General features: G+C 32.7%; 1 non-coding gene across 1 annotated transcript; it reads right to left on the bottom strand.

The window, feature by feature from the left end:
• Positions 1 to 14,087: 14,087 nt before the first annotated feature.
• Positions 14,088 to 14,194, bottom strand: LOC121101472. Its single transcript, XR_005833464.1, has one exon. It is a non-coding gene; the product is annotated as a U6 spliceosomal RNA (small nuclear RNA).
• Between the last annotated feature and the right edge of the window lie 491 nt (positions 14,195 to 14,685).

The raw sequence follows: 14,685 nt of genomic DNA, 5'->3' as shown, positions 1-14,685 counted from the left end.
AATATAAAAATAACTATGAAATGGTTTGTTAAGAGAACTATATTTCAGTATTGAAAATGTTTTCTCACGCTTCCACTTGCCATGTTTCACCTGACATTAATGTAAGGAATCAGGTATGCTGGCAAGTTGATGTCACCATCTGTATTCATTTAGTTTTACTTTTCTCTTCACAGATATATGCTTTATATCTATAGTTATTTATGGATATTATTATTTTAAAATTGTTCATTTATACCTGTACTTTGTATTTTAATACTTCTCTTAATCCCTTTTCCATCAACACTTCTGTAAATTGCACTTTCTCCCTCTCCCAGGTTTCCAACTATAGCCATTTCTGATTCTGAGTTTTTGTTTCCTTCATTTTTGTATGATTATTCCCATCACTGAAAAACAAGCAATCTGTGTGTGTTTTCAGGAAATGAGTTCTTTCAGTAGTGCTTCATTCTCGCCCTCTTCTCTGTCTCCTAGTGTGTGTCAGAAGCTCTTTTCAGGGAATCAGGGAATCAGGGCATTGTCTTGAACCAAAGTTAGATTGCAATTTGCTGAAATTTTAACTTATGAGTAAGTAGATTGACTCCAAGTGGACAAAAGTGACTTTGTTTCTCCTCTTTCCATTCTTTTTATGCAATGTCAGTGATCCCAGTGTTGCTCAAACAGCCTCACTATCTCATTCTACTTGATTTCCTTTTTACTTGCAGAGAGGTATTATTTTTTCCCAGCAGTTCTTATCAATTTGCAAAGCCTACTTCCTTGTCTTCATTATCAGAGTTAATATGGGCTTCTCCTGATCTTTTGATGTGTCTTTGAATGGGGAAAATAAAAACATCAAAAATGTAAAATATCAAGTATTTTTATTCATAATTATGTCAAAGAATGAATCATTAATATAAGATCACTTCCAAAGAGGCAATTATGGAGAAATTAAGTCCATTTTTTAAAAGTGTGTTGCTATAATACATAATATCAGGCATCTCTGATTGATTAATAAGATCATGTGTGCTTCTGGGAGTGGCCCTGCATTCAACCACACCCAGCACGTGCAGGACACTGATAGAGAGGCACAGGCAGAAGTGCTAGAGAAGAACAGGAGTGGATGGGGAAACTCCTGTTGTGCCAAGGCTGATCAAGTCACCAAAAATTTCCTGCAAGCCTGGTAATTGTTTGAGGACTACACACCTCTTTTCACATCTTAGGTTGTCAATGGACCAGATGATGTTGGCATTGGAAAAGAAGTGGCTTTAGCATTTAGGAGCTTTGAAACTGATAGCAAATGACCACAATCATGAAACCCCTGAAAGTAGTTAGGATCATTAACTGTAAGCAATTAGCACCCAGTGGTACAATCTAATAATTCACATCAAAACATACTTCAGAGAGGATGAGAGAATATCATGTTAATTCAAGTATTCAACCTTCTTCACATTTCCCTACTCTCCCCATCACAAAATTATCTGAAATTCAACTTCATACTAGATTCTGCCTTGGCTAGAAAGAGGAAAAGGTAATAGGTCTCTGAAGAAACATGTTTAGCTCAGTCACCCAAGCAGAGACTAAGTTTTTACCAGGAATTCCTATTTGATTATTGGATCAGCAAACATTTCTTAATTAGACTAATTCTTCCTCCCACTGCACAGAGATTTGGTCTCAGGGACAAGAGATCAGATACAGATAAATATAGTCACTTCAATAGTGCCAGTAATTTTTAAATTCAAGGTGAATTAGTATTTTGAAAAGTTCAGTTTAATTTGCAATAAAATATGGCATAACTAAAATAATAAAGGCTTTAAACTTTCACACAGTTTTTTGTTTTAAGCTTGATATTAAACATCCATTAATCTGAATACTGATATTATAAAACAGGACTTTTAGGAAACTTTAGTTTCATATTATATTTTATAATTCATATTCACAGGGGTTAAACATTTTTTTAAATGTGATTATGGCTGAAGATTATATTATATGAACTTTTATTTTCATGGATTTTTTAAGATACAAGGTTTTTGACATTTTAATATATTACTAGGCAATTTTTTGTTGTTGTTTTATGGAATACTTTTTGTGTGTAAATACATTTTTACTAGCTAATTTATCTAGATGGAGTATTTTTATTTAGTTTTGCTTTTTACATTCCTTCCTCATTATGTAGCTTGCTATCAACTTGAATTAAGCTACTCTCTGAAGTACTCTCTATAGGAAGTATTTTCTATAGGAACATAAAATATGACTGTTAGCCCACTTATTTAAGTCTCTATAAGTTTGACATTTTTCCTGAAAACGTTCTTTTATAACCCAACACACCTGTATTATAGTTTATGCAATTAGTGACAATCTACTTTCTTCACTCTAACTTCTTTCTCCTCTTTCCAAAGCTTCATGTTTCCACTCAATTGGGTTTTGAGGCTGGAAACCTTGCACAATCCTGGGAAAGGTAATTTATTTCTATATGCCTCCATTTTAGTTATAATGGGAAAACTAGTATTTTCTAGCTAAAAAAGTTGGAATATGCTAAGGACTAAGTTACTCACTCAAGGTCATTCAGCTGGAGTGACAGAGTTTCCTTTCATCCTGGATATAGATAAAAACCCAGTCTCTAGATCATTATAGGCCATGCTTAACCATTCCCAGCTTAGAGACATGGTATGTTTTACTACCCAGAATACTTAAGTATTTAGTGAACTTTTATAGGGACATTCATTGAAGTGGCCTCTTTAAGATGTCTAAATCTTTATCCCCCAAGAACTGGGGATTATATTATATGAATATATTGTCTTACATAGAAAACAAAACTTTATACACCTAAGTTAAGGATATTTAATGGGGTAATTACCCTGAATTATCTGCGTGGGCCCAGTGTAATCATAAGGGTAGTTGTAAGAGGGAGGCAAGAGCATGAAAGTCCGAGAATAGGTGATTTACCAATGGAAGCAGAAAGAAAGAGAAACTGAAAGATACTACACTGCCGGCTTTGAAGATGGAGGAAAAACTACAAGCCATGGAATGCAGCTGGCCTCTAGAAGCTAGAAATGACACAAAATATGATTCACTCTGAACAGTCTGCAGAAGGAGTAGTTCTGACCTCCAGAACTATAAGAGAACAAGTTTGTGTTGTTTCGAACACTAAATTTGTGGTAATTTGTTACAACTGCAATAGAAAAACTATATGGTCTCCTTAGTATGAATTTATATAATCAGCCATAGGCACACTGAGATATTAAATTTCATCCCTTGAATTCAATAGCCCACTTTATGATGCTATAACACATATTTCTGTAAAAAATATATTTAATAATCTGGAAGTGAGACTAAATGTTCAATTAATAAAATAATTACTATTAGTTTGATCTATCCTGCTGATAGATTTCAATTAAAGGAAGCTAACAAAACTTTCAATCTAAAGCCACCATTTCTAGGCTTGAGTGCAGACCTGCCAGAATAAAGGTAAATGAGAGAATGTCTGAGCAACAAATTTAAATTGCTATAGTCCTTCTTGTCTTTGCACTTTAAAGGCTCATGCTAGAAGGTATGAAATATCTGGGTCCAATAAAATGGATTGAATAAACAGTAGAAATAAATTATGAGAAGAGACCAATCTCCCACACACTGATATGTCTTAGATGCAAGTGATACTTCTTTTATTTATATGCAAATGAGATATCTACTTGAGTTTTAATAATTTCTTAAATATCTAATTGGTATTTCTTATACTACTGGTGATATCTGAACAAGAAAAGAGAAATCTATTTATTTATTTTAATACTGATCAATATTTACACTCTTAATACAAGATATTCTTAGGATCAAAGCTTTACTGTTTAACAAGCTTTCTCAATTTTTTCTTCAACATCTCAAAGTAGTGCCATTTTATCAATTTATTCATCTTAGTCTTCCATTAAATAGCCTGTATTGTGGAATGTTTTTCCCTGTCAACTGTATTTCTCATTTTATTTCTGTTAAAAAGAAACAATAAATCCAGAATGGAGTCACTTAGGCTAAATCCACCAAGATTTAAAAGCTAAAATTCCAAATGGAAGATTATGTTAACCTCAATAAGTTTTTGTCTCTCAAAGAAAGGTAATCTCACCCCAAAAATCCTTTTTTCATTAGTGTCTTCCCAGTTCTGCTTTTATTTTTTTTTTATTTTTATTTTTTTTAAACATTTTATTTATTTATTTGACAGAGATAGACACAGCCAGCGAGAGAGGGAACACAAGCAGGGGGAGTGGGAGAGGAAGAAGCAGGCTCATAGTGGAGGAGCCTGATGTGGGACTCGATCCCATAACGCCGGGATCACGCCCTGAGCCGAAGGCAGACGCTTAACCTCTGTGCCACCCAGGCACCCCACCCCAGTTCTGCTTTTAAAAATTATTCCCTTTCTACAGCTTTTTGAAGCTTTTTTGTATTGCTAGATGGAATGCTGTCTGATTCATGAATCACTCAATAAAACCAATTAGATCTTTAAAATTTATTTGGTTGAATGTTGATTATTTAACAATGTCCTTAACATATGGTGCAACTGTGAGATGTAGATTTTTATCTTAGATATTTATCTTTCTTTTTAGACACTTTCTGAATAAAAACATGTTTTTGGCATTCCATGCTCAAGCTGAACTTAAAAAATCACCAAAGTTCTAATAGGAAATAACAGTAGAGACAATGTAAATATTCTTCAGAGAAAATAAATAGATTGCAAATACCATAAATCTAATAAAAAATACAATTCAAAACTCTGTTAGTGAGAAGGTACAGGTTTCTGGGAGAATAATTTGAAAATTCATAAACCCCTGGTTGGGGTATGGATTCAGCATAAACTAATTGGCATACAAAAGAAAACTAGGAGAATATCCCCAATGGGCATCATGGAATCCATACTGTTGCATTTGAGAGTCTTAGCTTTCATCCATAAATAAATAAATAAATAAATAAATAAATAAATAAATAAATAAATTCAAAACAAGATTATCTTACCCACATCCTCTCTAGCATGTTAAGAAAAGTCAATACTCAAATAATTCCCATTAATCATATTAGCGAAGTGTTGCTTTTTTTCTTAAGTTTAAGATATGCTAATTAGGGGTGCCTGGGTGGCTCAGTCAAGCGTCTGCCTTGGGCTCAGGGCATGACCCCAGAGTCCTGGAATCGAGCCCCACATCAGGCTCCTCCGCTGGGAGCCTGCTTCTTCCTTTCCCACGCCCCACACCTGTGTTCCCTCTCTTGCTGGCTGTCTCTCTGTCAGAAAAAAAATATTAAAAAAAAAAAAAAAAGAAATGCTAATTTAAAAAACGTGCTTATTCCAGGTGCAATATGTGTTCTTCTTCTTTGTTTTCTTTTTTTTTGGGGGGGGGCCCACTTTATTTTTCCTGTGGCCCACTTTATATATAAAAATACAATGATGTACACATGAACTTAGAAATGTATGCATACTAATGAATTATATAACTCTTTCCATTAATTTCATCTGAGTTAATATTTTCCTGATATGATTTTCTCACCAACTATGCCAGAACTCTGCTTTTAGTACTTCTCATTATTCCCCAGTTTTCTATTTGTAGTGTAAATCCCTTTTAATGAATCAAATAGAATTAATTTTCATGTTTTTCAGCCCTAAATTCCAAAATAACTTTAAAAAAAAAGGTATTTTTTTTACTGACTACCTGGGTGGCTCAGTCAGTTACTCATCCAACTCTTGATTTCAGCTCAGGTCATGATTTCAGGGTCCTGAGATTGAGCCCCACATAGAGCTCCACGCTTAGCGGAGTCTGCTCCTCTCCCTCTCCCTCTGTCCCTCCCCATGCACATTCTATCTCTTTCTCTCTCTCATAAATAAATAAATCTTAAATATGTATATATGTATATATATTTATTATGAAATAAAATCAAACAATTTAAATATATAGCTTAATCAAGTATTATAAGTCAACTCTCACTAAGTTAAGGAAAAAAAAAACATTGGCAGCCACTTCAGAGGCCTTTCCTTATGAGACATGCCAATCACAGACCATTCCCTCCTCTAGTAACTAACCATTATCTGCACTTTATAGTTTTCATTTCTTTGCATTTTAAATAACATTATCACACAAATGTGCTTCTCTTGACATTAGAGTTTAGTCTTACTCATTTAGAAAATTTAATATAACTTTATCTCTTTTTTTAATTTATAGGTTTTCCTTTTAACTTTTCTATTCTCTTAAAATTTATCTTTGGAGAAACTTGGCTATTTTGTTTGACCTGTACAGTTTTCCAAACTCCGGGTTTTGATAATGAATAATCTTGGTGCAGTTCTACATGTATCTCTGCACTCTAGATTTCCTGCAACTTGGCAACTATATAAAGAGATAGATCACTCTAGTTCAACCCCTCTAGCAAGACTATAGACAGTGTCAGTAAGTATATAATGATACATGATGTCTGGCTGTCTCTCTTGTTTAGATGTCCACAGCCATTAAGGCTTAACTCCTATAAGCTATTATTTTATGGAACTTGCAAAAATGGTGATATTCTAATTTTATCATTATTTTTCATTTATCTTTTGAAATGTCTTTATATAAGGACATTGCCCTCATCCTTTATTTAGCAATCCAGGGTTGGAGCAGACCTAGGGAAATCTGGAAAAACGCTTGATTCTTTTGTTTTATTTACTACATAGTGAGTGGTTTTCTACCGTCCTCTGAAAATGACATTATTTTCTATTTTATCTTTAGGAACTCATGAATATAACCAATTTTAGTTGGCTTTGTTGCAATAAAAAATTACTTTTTTGAAGCTCAAATCACTCCATCTTATGCCAGTAGAAGCCTGTTCACACTGAATCCTTTGTCTTTGACCCTCACAGTCTTTAATAATTTCATGCTAGTCTAGTGTGAAAGATATTCCAGAATAATATATCTTCTGCCTCACATACTCAATCAGCCATTTCTCCCCCCCCCCCCATTTGTCAGAGAGAGAGAGAGAGAGCACAGGCAGGAGGGGAAGAAGAAGGAGAAGCAGGCTCCCCACTGAGCAAGTAGCCTGATGCAGGACTGGATCCAAAGACCCTGGGATCATGACCTGAGCTGAAGGCGGACACTTAACCAACTGAGCCACCCAGGTATCCCTCAATCAACCATTTCTTCAAGAAGCTCTGGTTTCTGAAAATGAGAAATGGTATTTCTAGACTACAATCTGGGTGTTAAAGATGCTGAATATTACTGGATTGATCACTGCTTCTAGATCTTTTTCAGATTTTTCTTTCTGAAAGATTTTCAGATCTTTCAGGAAAAGCTAACAAATATTTATATTAATGTTTTATATACATAATAAGTACATGTAATTACATTTATCATATATAGATGCTAAGAGCTAATAAAAGTATATGTGTGTAAAATACTATATTAATACCACTACTGATACAATTATTAGAGTTTTAGAGATTTTTTTTTTTTTGCATCTGCTTCCCTCTCTCAGTTTGATATAGTTGTATTATAGCTATCCTGGCAAAATATATGCCCATAATATACTAGATTATCTCCCTTGTAATGTACTGTCTTGGTTCTATAGGAAACTAAATTTAATGGTCTTCATCACCTTATTTAGGTGTCTTTCTGATCATTTTGGTTATCTGAACTCATTCTCTAGTAAATTCTTCAGAAATGACACATGAGGAAATATTTATTGAGTTCTTGCACATTGATAACATTTTGTCTATGACCATTATGTTTGATATTCAGTTTTGCTGGATATAAACTACTTGGCTCACACTTTTGTCCGTAAATATCTTAAAAATGTTATGCCATTCTGGCATAAATTATTGCTGTTAAAATATCTGATAAAAACTATTCTCCTTATAAACAAGGTAGGTTTTTTTTTCTCTAGCTGTGCAACTAATTATGTTTTCTTTTTTAAAGTAAAGTGATTTTACTAGAAGATGTCTAGTGTTGATCATTCTAGGTGAATATACTTTGTCACACAGCATGGACTTTCAAAATATGATTACAAGTCTGTTTTTTTGTCATTTGCTTCTTTTTATCTTAGCAATATGTTCTTAAATGTAGACTTTAGGTTTGCATGTTTCTTCATTTTTGTTTACTCCATTTCACTTTCTTTAGTGTTTCTCTTCAGGAACTCCTATTATTCATGTGTTTGATTTTATTTGCCTCTAATATTAGTCACTTTCTAGTTTCATTTCTTTTACTGTTTATTTTTAATTCTCATCTATTTATCTCTATGTTTTAAGGCATTATCTTTAGGGCATTATTATATTCTCACTTATACTACTTCATTTTTTACTTTTAGCCCATTATGAAATAGGTTTAATTTAATCTACGTTGTAGGTACACCTTTCTGGAATAATTTCGTTGTTTGTAAGAATATTATTGTCATCTTTATTTTCATTTTCTCATAATACATCTGAATTGTAAAAGACTTTGCTACTTTCATAATTTTTTAAAAAAAATTTATAGTAACTGTGCATTAGATTGACTCAATTTTTCTTTTACTCAGTGTTATGTGAAGTCAGCTTTACTGAATTTTTAGAAGCAGAATTCAGAAATATTTTTTTATATTTTACAGTATCCTCAATGTCAATAATGAAAATAATAGATTGATATTCAAAGAGTAAATGAAGATACGAAATATTTTTAAAACTATGAAATATTAGGTATGTAAAATTATAACCAGAATATATGTATTATGGAAGCAGAGGCCTTATATCTTTTTTCACTGCTTTCTATCCAACATCTAAACTATATTTTTTAATGGATTGACTTATTCACAGAAAAATCTGTAAATCAAGGCAGAAATAGTCTTTATTGGTTACTAACCATATTATAAAGTTTATTAATATATAAAGGGAATTGACAAAATATATGGATTGAATAAATAACTGGCAATTTAAAGTTATTTATAATGATGTGTAAGTTTTCAAAAAATATGTTAAGTTTTATACTCCTCTACTTTTCAGCAGTAAATTAGATCAGTATTAACCTGGCTACCTCAAGCAGGGGTTTTGGTTTAACTATTTGTAAAGCATTTGTAAGAACAGCATTAAAACATCTGTAAAGTTATGTAAGAAAGAAAAATGGAAAAATGTTCACATATAAAATAAAGTGTCTTAAACAGATAAATTACGTAATGCTTAATAAATTTTACTTTTAATATCTGTCTCCTTACCTTATAAACCTATCCACCTCAATGACAGTCTATTCTTAATTATTTTCTTGCATTTAATATTGTGTCAAATTCTCCTCAGTTATATACCATGAAATACAAACAAAAACTTTAAATATAGCAGTTTAAACATGGTTAAGTAACAGTTTGTAACAATAACAAAATATTTCAGAAAGAGCAAAGTAAAAGAGAACTAAAGAAGAAAAAGCCAGGACAGGCTTTTTTACCAATATCACAGGGGATGTGGTTTGAAAAAGATGAATTAATGAGAAGTCCCTTTCTCTGTGTCTCTGTCTCTTTTTCTCTCCATTTTTCTTTTGGTGAACCAGCTGTACTGAGGTGTAACTGGCAAATTCTTAAAGTATAGTTAAGTAAAGTTTAATAGGTTTTGACCTTGACATGTGTGAAATCATCAACACCATGCAGATAACAAACCTATTCCTCACTTTGAGAAGTGTGTTGCCACTTCGTAATCTCTCTTTTCCTCTCCTCCCTGTGGCCTAGGCATAGTGACTTGTTTCTAATAAATAAAATATAAGAAAAGTAATATAACTTTTAAAGGTTTGCTCTCAATAGTTGTATTCCCCAAATACAAGTTAGGTCATATTTATCTATGTAAGATATCCTATATTTACTACTAGTAATTTTTTCTATGATGTTATATTTCATCTCTGCATTGGCTGAAATCCCTCTTTGGTTACATAATGTTTCCCTGATGTTAGAAATGACATTTCTTGGAAATACACAATATAATAATACAAATGCTCTTAGTATATGATTAAAGAACTGTATTTCAACAAGATGCTTGAGGCCAGTACTCAAACTCATATTCAATACATGATTCTATAAAAGATATTAAATGAATACAGAAAATGAAGAATTGCTCATGATGAACTTGAAATGAAAAATCTGCTCAGTCTAAATTTCAGTATTGGTATCACTTTAACAAAATCAGGTTAGATTGAAAGATACATATATGTGGGTTACATGTATATATATATTTAGAGAGAGAGAGTTAATCTTAAGAACAGGTATATATTTTTTACTTATTATAAACTTTTTAAAATTACAATAAAGGAAGTAATTAAACCATGTGTTGTTTAAGAATTTGGCTGTTAGAAAAAGAATATTATATGTATGTTAGTGCCTGATTTAGACTACATTTTCCTTATTGTTTTTGAATAACTCCCCAATTCTATTAAAGACAAAGGGAAGTTTCCTTGATGAGATACATAAATCTTGACATAAAATTTGTATTAGTACTCTCAATATTGTGGTTATATGATTTAATTCTTTATGTAAGCCTATAACATTTTCTTTCCATATCAGTCCCATTTGTCTTAACGAACATGAAAAATATAGCAAAATCAAATATTACAAATGTACTTGAAGACTGACATTGTCAAAAACATAAATTCATTGCTACCTGCCTCAAAATGGTGTTTCTAATGTCCTTCCTATGGTTATCTTGGCAAAATACTTTTTTATTTGATAATCTAGGACTTCGGGGAAGAAGAATTTTGGGGGTCAAATCTAAATGTAGACCTCAATCTTGATTAAGCTTTGGCAGATAAAGAAAGCACAGAAACCACACTTCTTGTTTTAACTCGTGATATTTATCATAGAAAACAAATTATTTTTATAGATAGAAAATGTGCCACATTGAGCATGTTATACATTTCCCTGTTATAAAAAGTGAGAAAATGTAGGGTTGCCAATTCTGTCATTTTTTTTATTTTTTAAGATTTTGATTTATTTGAGAGAGAGTGCAAGAGCAAAAGAGAGCACACAAGCAGGGGGAGGGGCAAAGGGAAAGGGAGAAGCGGGCTGCCCGTGAGCAGGGAGCCTGATAAGGGACTCCATCCCAGGAACCAAGGATCATGATCTGAGCGGAAGGCAGATGCTTAACCAACTGAGCCACCCAAGTGCCCCTCAATTCTGTCATTTTAAATAAGTGTTACTTCTCAAGAAATTTAACAATGAATACATAAATTGTATGTTTTAAGTGATTTGATAGATGGAAAAGACAGGGCTGGCTAACAAATAATTAAATGACCTATACCTGGAGTGGTAATCAATAGAATAATCTTAATAAGAAGAAAAAAATATTTTGGTATTATCCAGGACTTTTTCTTTAACTTAGTACAGTTCAATAGTCTTAAAATAAATTTCTCTCTTAAAAATACAAAAGGCGTGTGTGGATATTAATAAAATTAATTAAGAGAATTAATAAATATGTTAAATAACAGAACTGGAATACAAAATATTTGATATCAGAAACAAATAATATGAATTTAATAATGTGACATTTACTGTAGACCAGAAGTCATACATTTAAAAAATAATGATAAAATAACAGTCATAATTACAATTACAACAATTTAAGAAGAATCAGAAGTGAAATTTGGCACAAAAGGAAGAACGGAATTGGAAAACTAAAGTTTTGAGCCTTAGGAGAGAGATGGGCTATCATGGCTGACTTTGGGGAGAAGAACTTGAGTGTTAATCTCTCTATGATTAAGCCTCATATTGGCATGGCTAAAACTAATATTATGATCTCCTTAAGTAGATGAGTTTGTGGTTCCTCATAAAGTATCTATCAAAGTTGAATCACGAACTAAAATTTTAGTAAGTATGATGAGAAACTAAAATATCTTTTTTTTTTAATGATTTTTTTATTATATTATGTTAGTCACCATACAGTACATCCCCGGTTTCCGATGTAAGGCTCGATGATTCATTAGTTGCGTATAACACCCAGTGCACCATGCAATATGTGCCCTCCTTACTACCCATCACCGGTCTATCCCATTCCCCCACCCCCCTCCCCTCTGAGGCCCTCAGTTTGGAGAAACTAAAATATCTGATCTAACATTTGTGTTCCATTTGCCCAATATAATAACAGAGTAGATAAACCTGTTAAACCCCCTAGACTTAAATAGCCCCCAAATCATTGGCTGTCAGCCTTGAGGACTTCATGACATAGATCTGGGTCCCATATAGCGTTAAGGGATTAAAAACCTGTAAATTTTGAGGCAAGTGGTGTTTATAAATAGGAAACTGGAAACAATTGTGGGTATATTTTCCCAGCTGGATTCATTCATTTATCACTAATTCCTTCAAGTCTGTTACAGAAAAACTGAATTTACAAATGGCCATTATCAGTCCTAGGGGATATCACTTTGAAAAATTATACTTGTGTTTTCAATATCTATAATCATAGAACCCCTGCATTTTAGCTTTGCTGCAAGATCATCTGGGATAACCTTACACCTCTTAGTTTTCCTTAAAACTAGGTGATTTTTTTACTAAATTCTGGTTAATGGGATGTGAGTACAGTGGCCAAATAAAACGCAAGAATTTCAGATAAACAACAAACATATTCTTCCAACATTTTAACATAAGTATGTTCAAATAATACATGAGATATATTTATATTAAAAATGATGTATACAATTTCCATGCTGCTTTCAACAAGGAAATAAAAATCTCTCTCTCTCTCCTTCTTATCCAGGTTCCTTGAATATGGTTAACATAGTTCCATTTTGTAAAATTGTAAAATGCAGATGTGGACATCACACTAAAACCAAGACAGGAGGAGGCAGAGTGTTAGATCACATTTCTCTCCGGACATCTCTTAACACCTTAAAAGGCCTATCACGGGTTAAATCCAGGATATTACATTGGAGAAAATAAACTCAATTCTGTTTAAGCTACAAATTTTGTTCTCTATTATGTAATAAAATTATATCCTAGCTAATATATCACTGTACTAACAGAAGTCATCCTGATTGTCATTAATTAGTCCTAGATTATTTTCTTTCCCCCCTTCTCTCTTTTTATCCTTTACTTGATAATTTGAGGTAAATTGTACTGTTTGTCACAATTGCTAATAGCCTAATTATGATTAATTGCTTTCCTTCTATGTTCATTAATTGGCCTTAATAAATTGAAAGCAATTTAAACTGTCTTGCCCTGAAGACCCTTATCGTAATTATGTAAGTACAAAAATGACTGAATATTTAGTAAAGATATTTCAGAAATGAGTAATGAAATGAAATGAATTTTTTAATTAGTATACTTTTTAAAATAACACCTATTTTATTAGAGAACTTTTAGGTTCACAACAAAATTGAAGGGAAAGTACAAAAATGTCTCATATACTCCCACACATACATTCTCTCCCCCATTTTCTGCATCCACCACTGGAATAGTACATTCGTTACAACTGATAAACCTACATTGTCCCATAATTATCACCAAAAGTCCATAGTTTAAATAATGGTTCACTTTGGTATTGCACATTTCTCGAGTTTGGACAAATGTATAAAATGCATTCATCATTATGACAAAACATTTTCACTGATTCAAAAATCTTCTGTGGCCCATCCAGTCATTTCTCCCTTCTCCCTAACCCCTGACAACCACTGATCTTTTAACTGTCCCTATAGTTCTGCCTTTTCCAGAAAGTCACATAATAGTTGGAATCATACAGAATGTAATCTTTTCATATTGGCTTTTTTCACTCAGTATTACGCATTTAAGTTTCCTTTATGTTTTTTTTCTGGCCTGATAGCTCATTTCTTTTTAGCACGGAAGAATATTCCATTATCTGGATGCACTACAGTTTATCTGCTGGCCCAGTGAAGAATATCTTGCTTGCTTACAAGCTTGGCCAAATAGGAATAAAGCCACTATTTAAAAAATGCAGGTTTTTGAATGGACTAAGTCTCAACTCCTTTGAGTAAATACCAAGTAGTACAATTGCTGGATTATGTGATAAAAGTATGTTTAGCTTTGTAAAAAAGCACCTTAGGGTCTTCCAGAGTGGCCGTACCATTTTGCATTCTTTTTTTTTTTATAATGATTTTTTATTATATTATGTTAGTCACCATACAGTACATCCCTGGTTTTTTATGTAAAGTTCGATGATTCATTAGTTGTGTAAAAATATGGAACGCTTCACGAATTTGCGTGTCATCCTTGCGCAGGGGCCATGCTAATCTTCTCTGTATCGTTCCAATTTTAGTATATGTGCTGCCGAAGCGAGCACACCATTTTGCATTCTTAAAAGCCATGAATGAGCGTTCTTGTTGCACCATATCTTTGTGAGCAACTGGTGTTGACACTGTTCCAGATTTTGGCCATTCTAATATATGTAGTGTGTAATGGTACCTTATTGTTTTAATTTGCATTCTCCTGATAGCATACGATATTGAGCATCTTTTCATGAACTTATTTGCCACTTGGTGATAGGTCTGCCAAACTCTTTGGCCAAACTGTAATCAAATTGTTTGTTTTCTTATTGTAGAGTTTTAAGCGTTATTCATATATTTTAATAAGTTGCTGAGAGTTTGTCATGAGTGAGTGTTGGATACTGTCAAATGCCTTTCAGCCTATATTGATACAATCATATGATTTTTCCTTTTTAGCTTGATATGATGATTACATAGTTGATTTTCAAATGTTGAACCCGCCTATATACCTGAGATATCAGATGACCATAGTGGGTAATTTATACATACTCAGATTCAATTTGCTAAT

Source organism: Ursus maritimus, unplaced genomic scaffold (genome assembly GCF_017311325.1).
Source record: "Ursus maritimus isolate PB19 unplaced genomic scaffold, ASM1731132v1 scaffold_10, whole genome shotgun sequence".
Lineage (NCBI taxonomy): Eukaryota > Metazoa > Chordata > Mammalia > Carnivora > Ursidae > Ursus > Ursus maritimus.
This window is presented reverse-complemented; position numbering and strand designations above follow the sequence as displayed.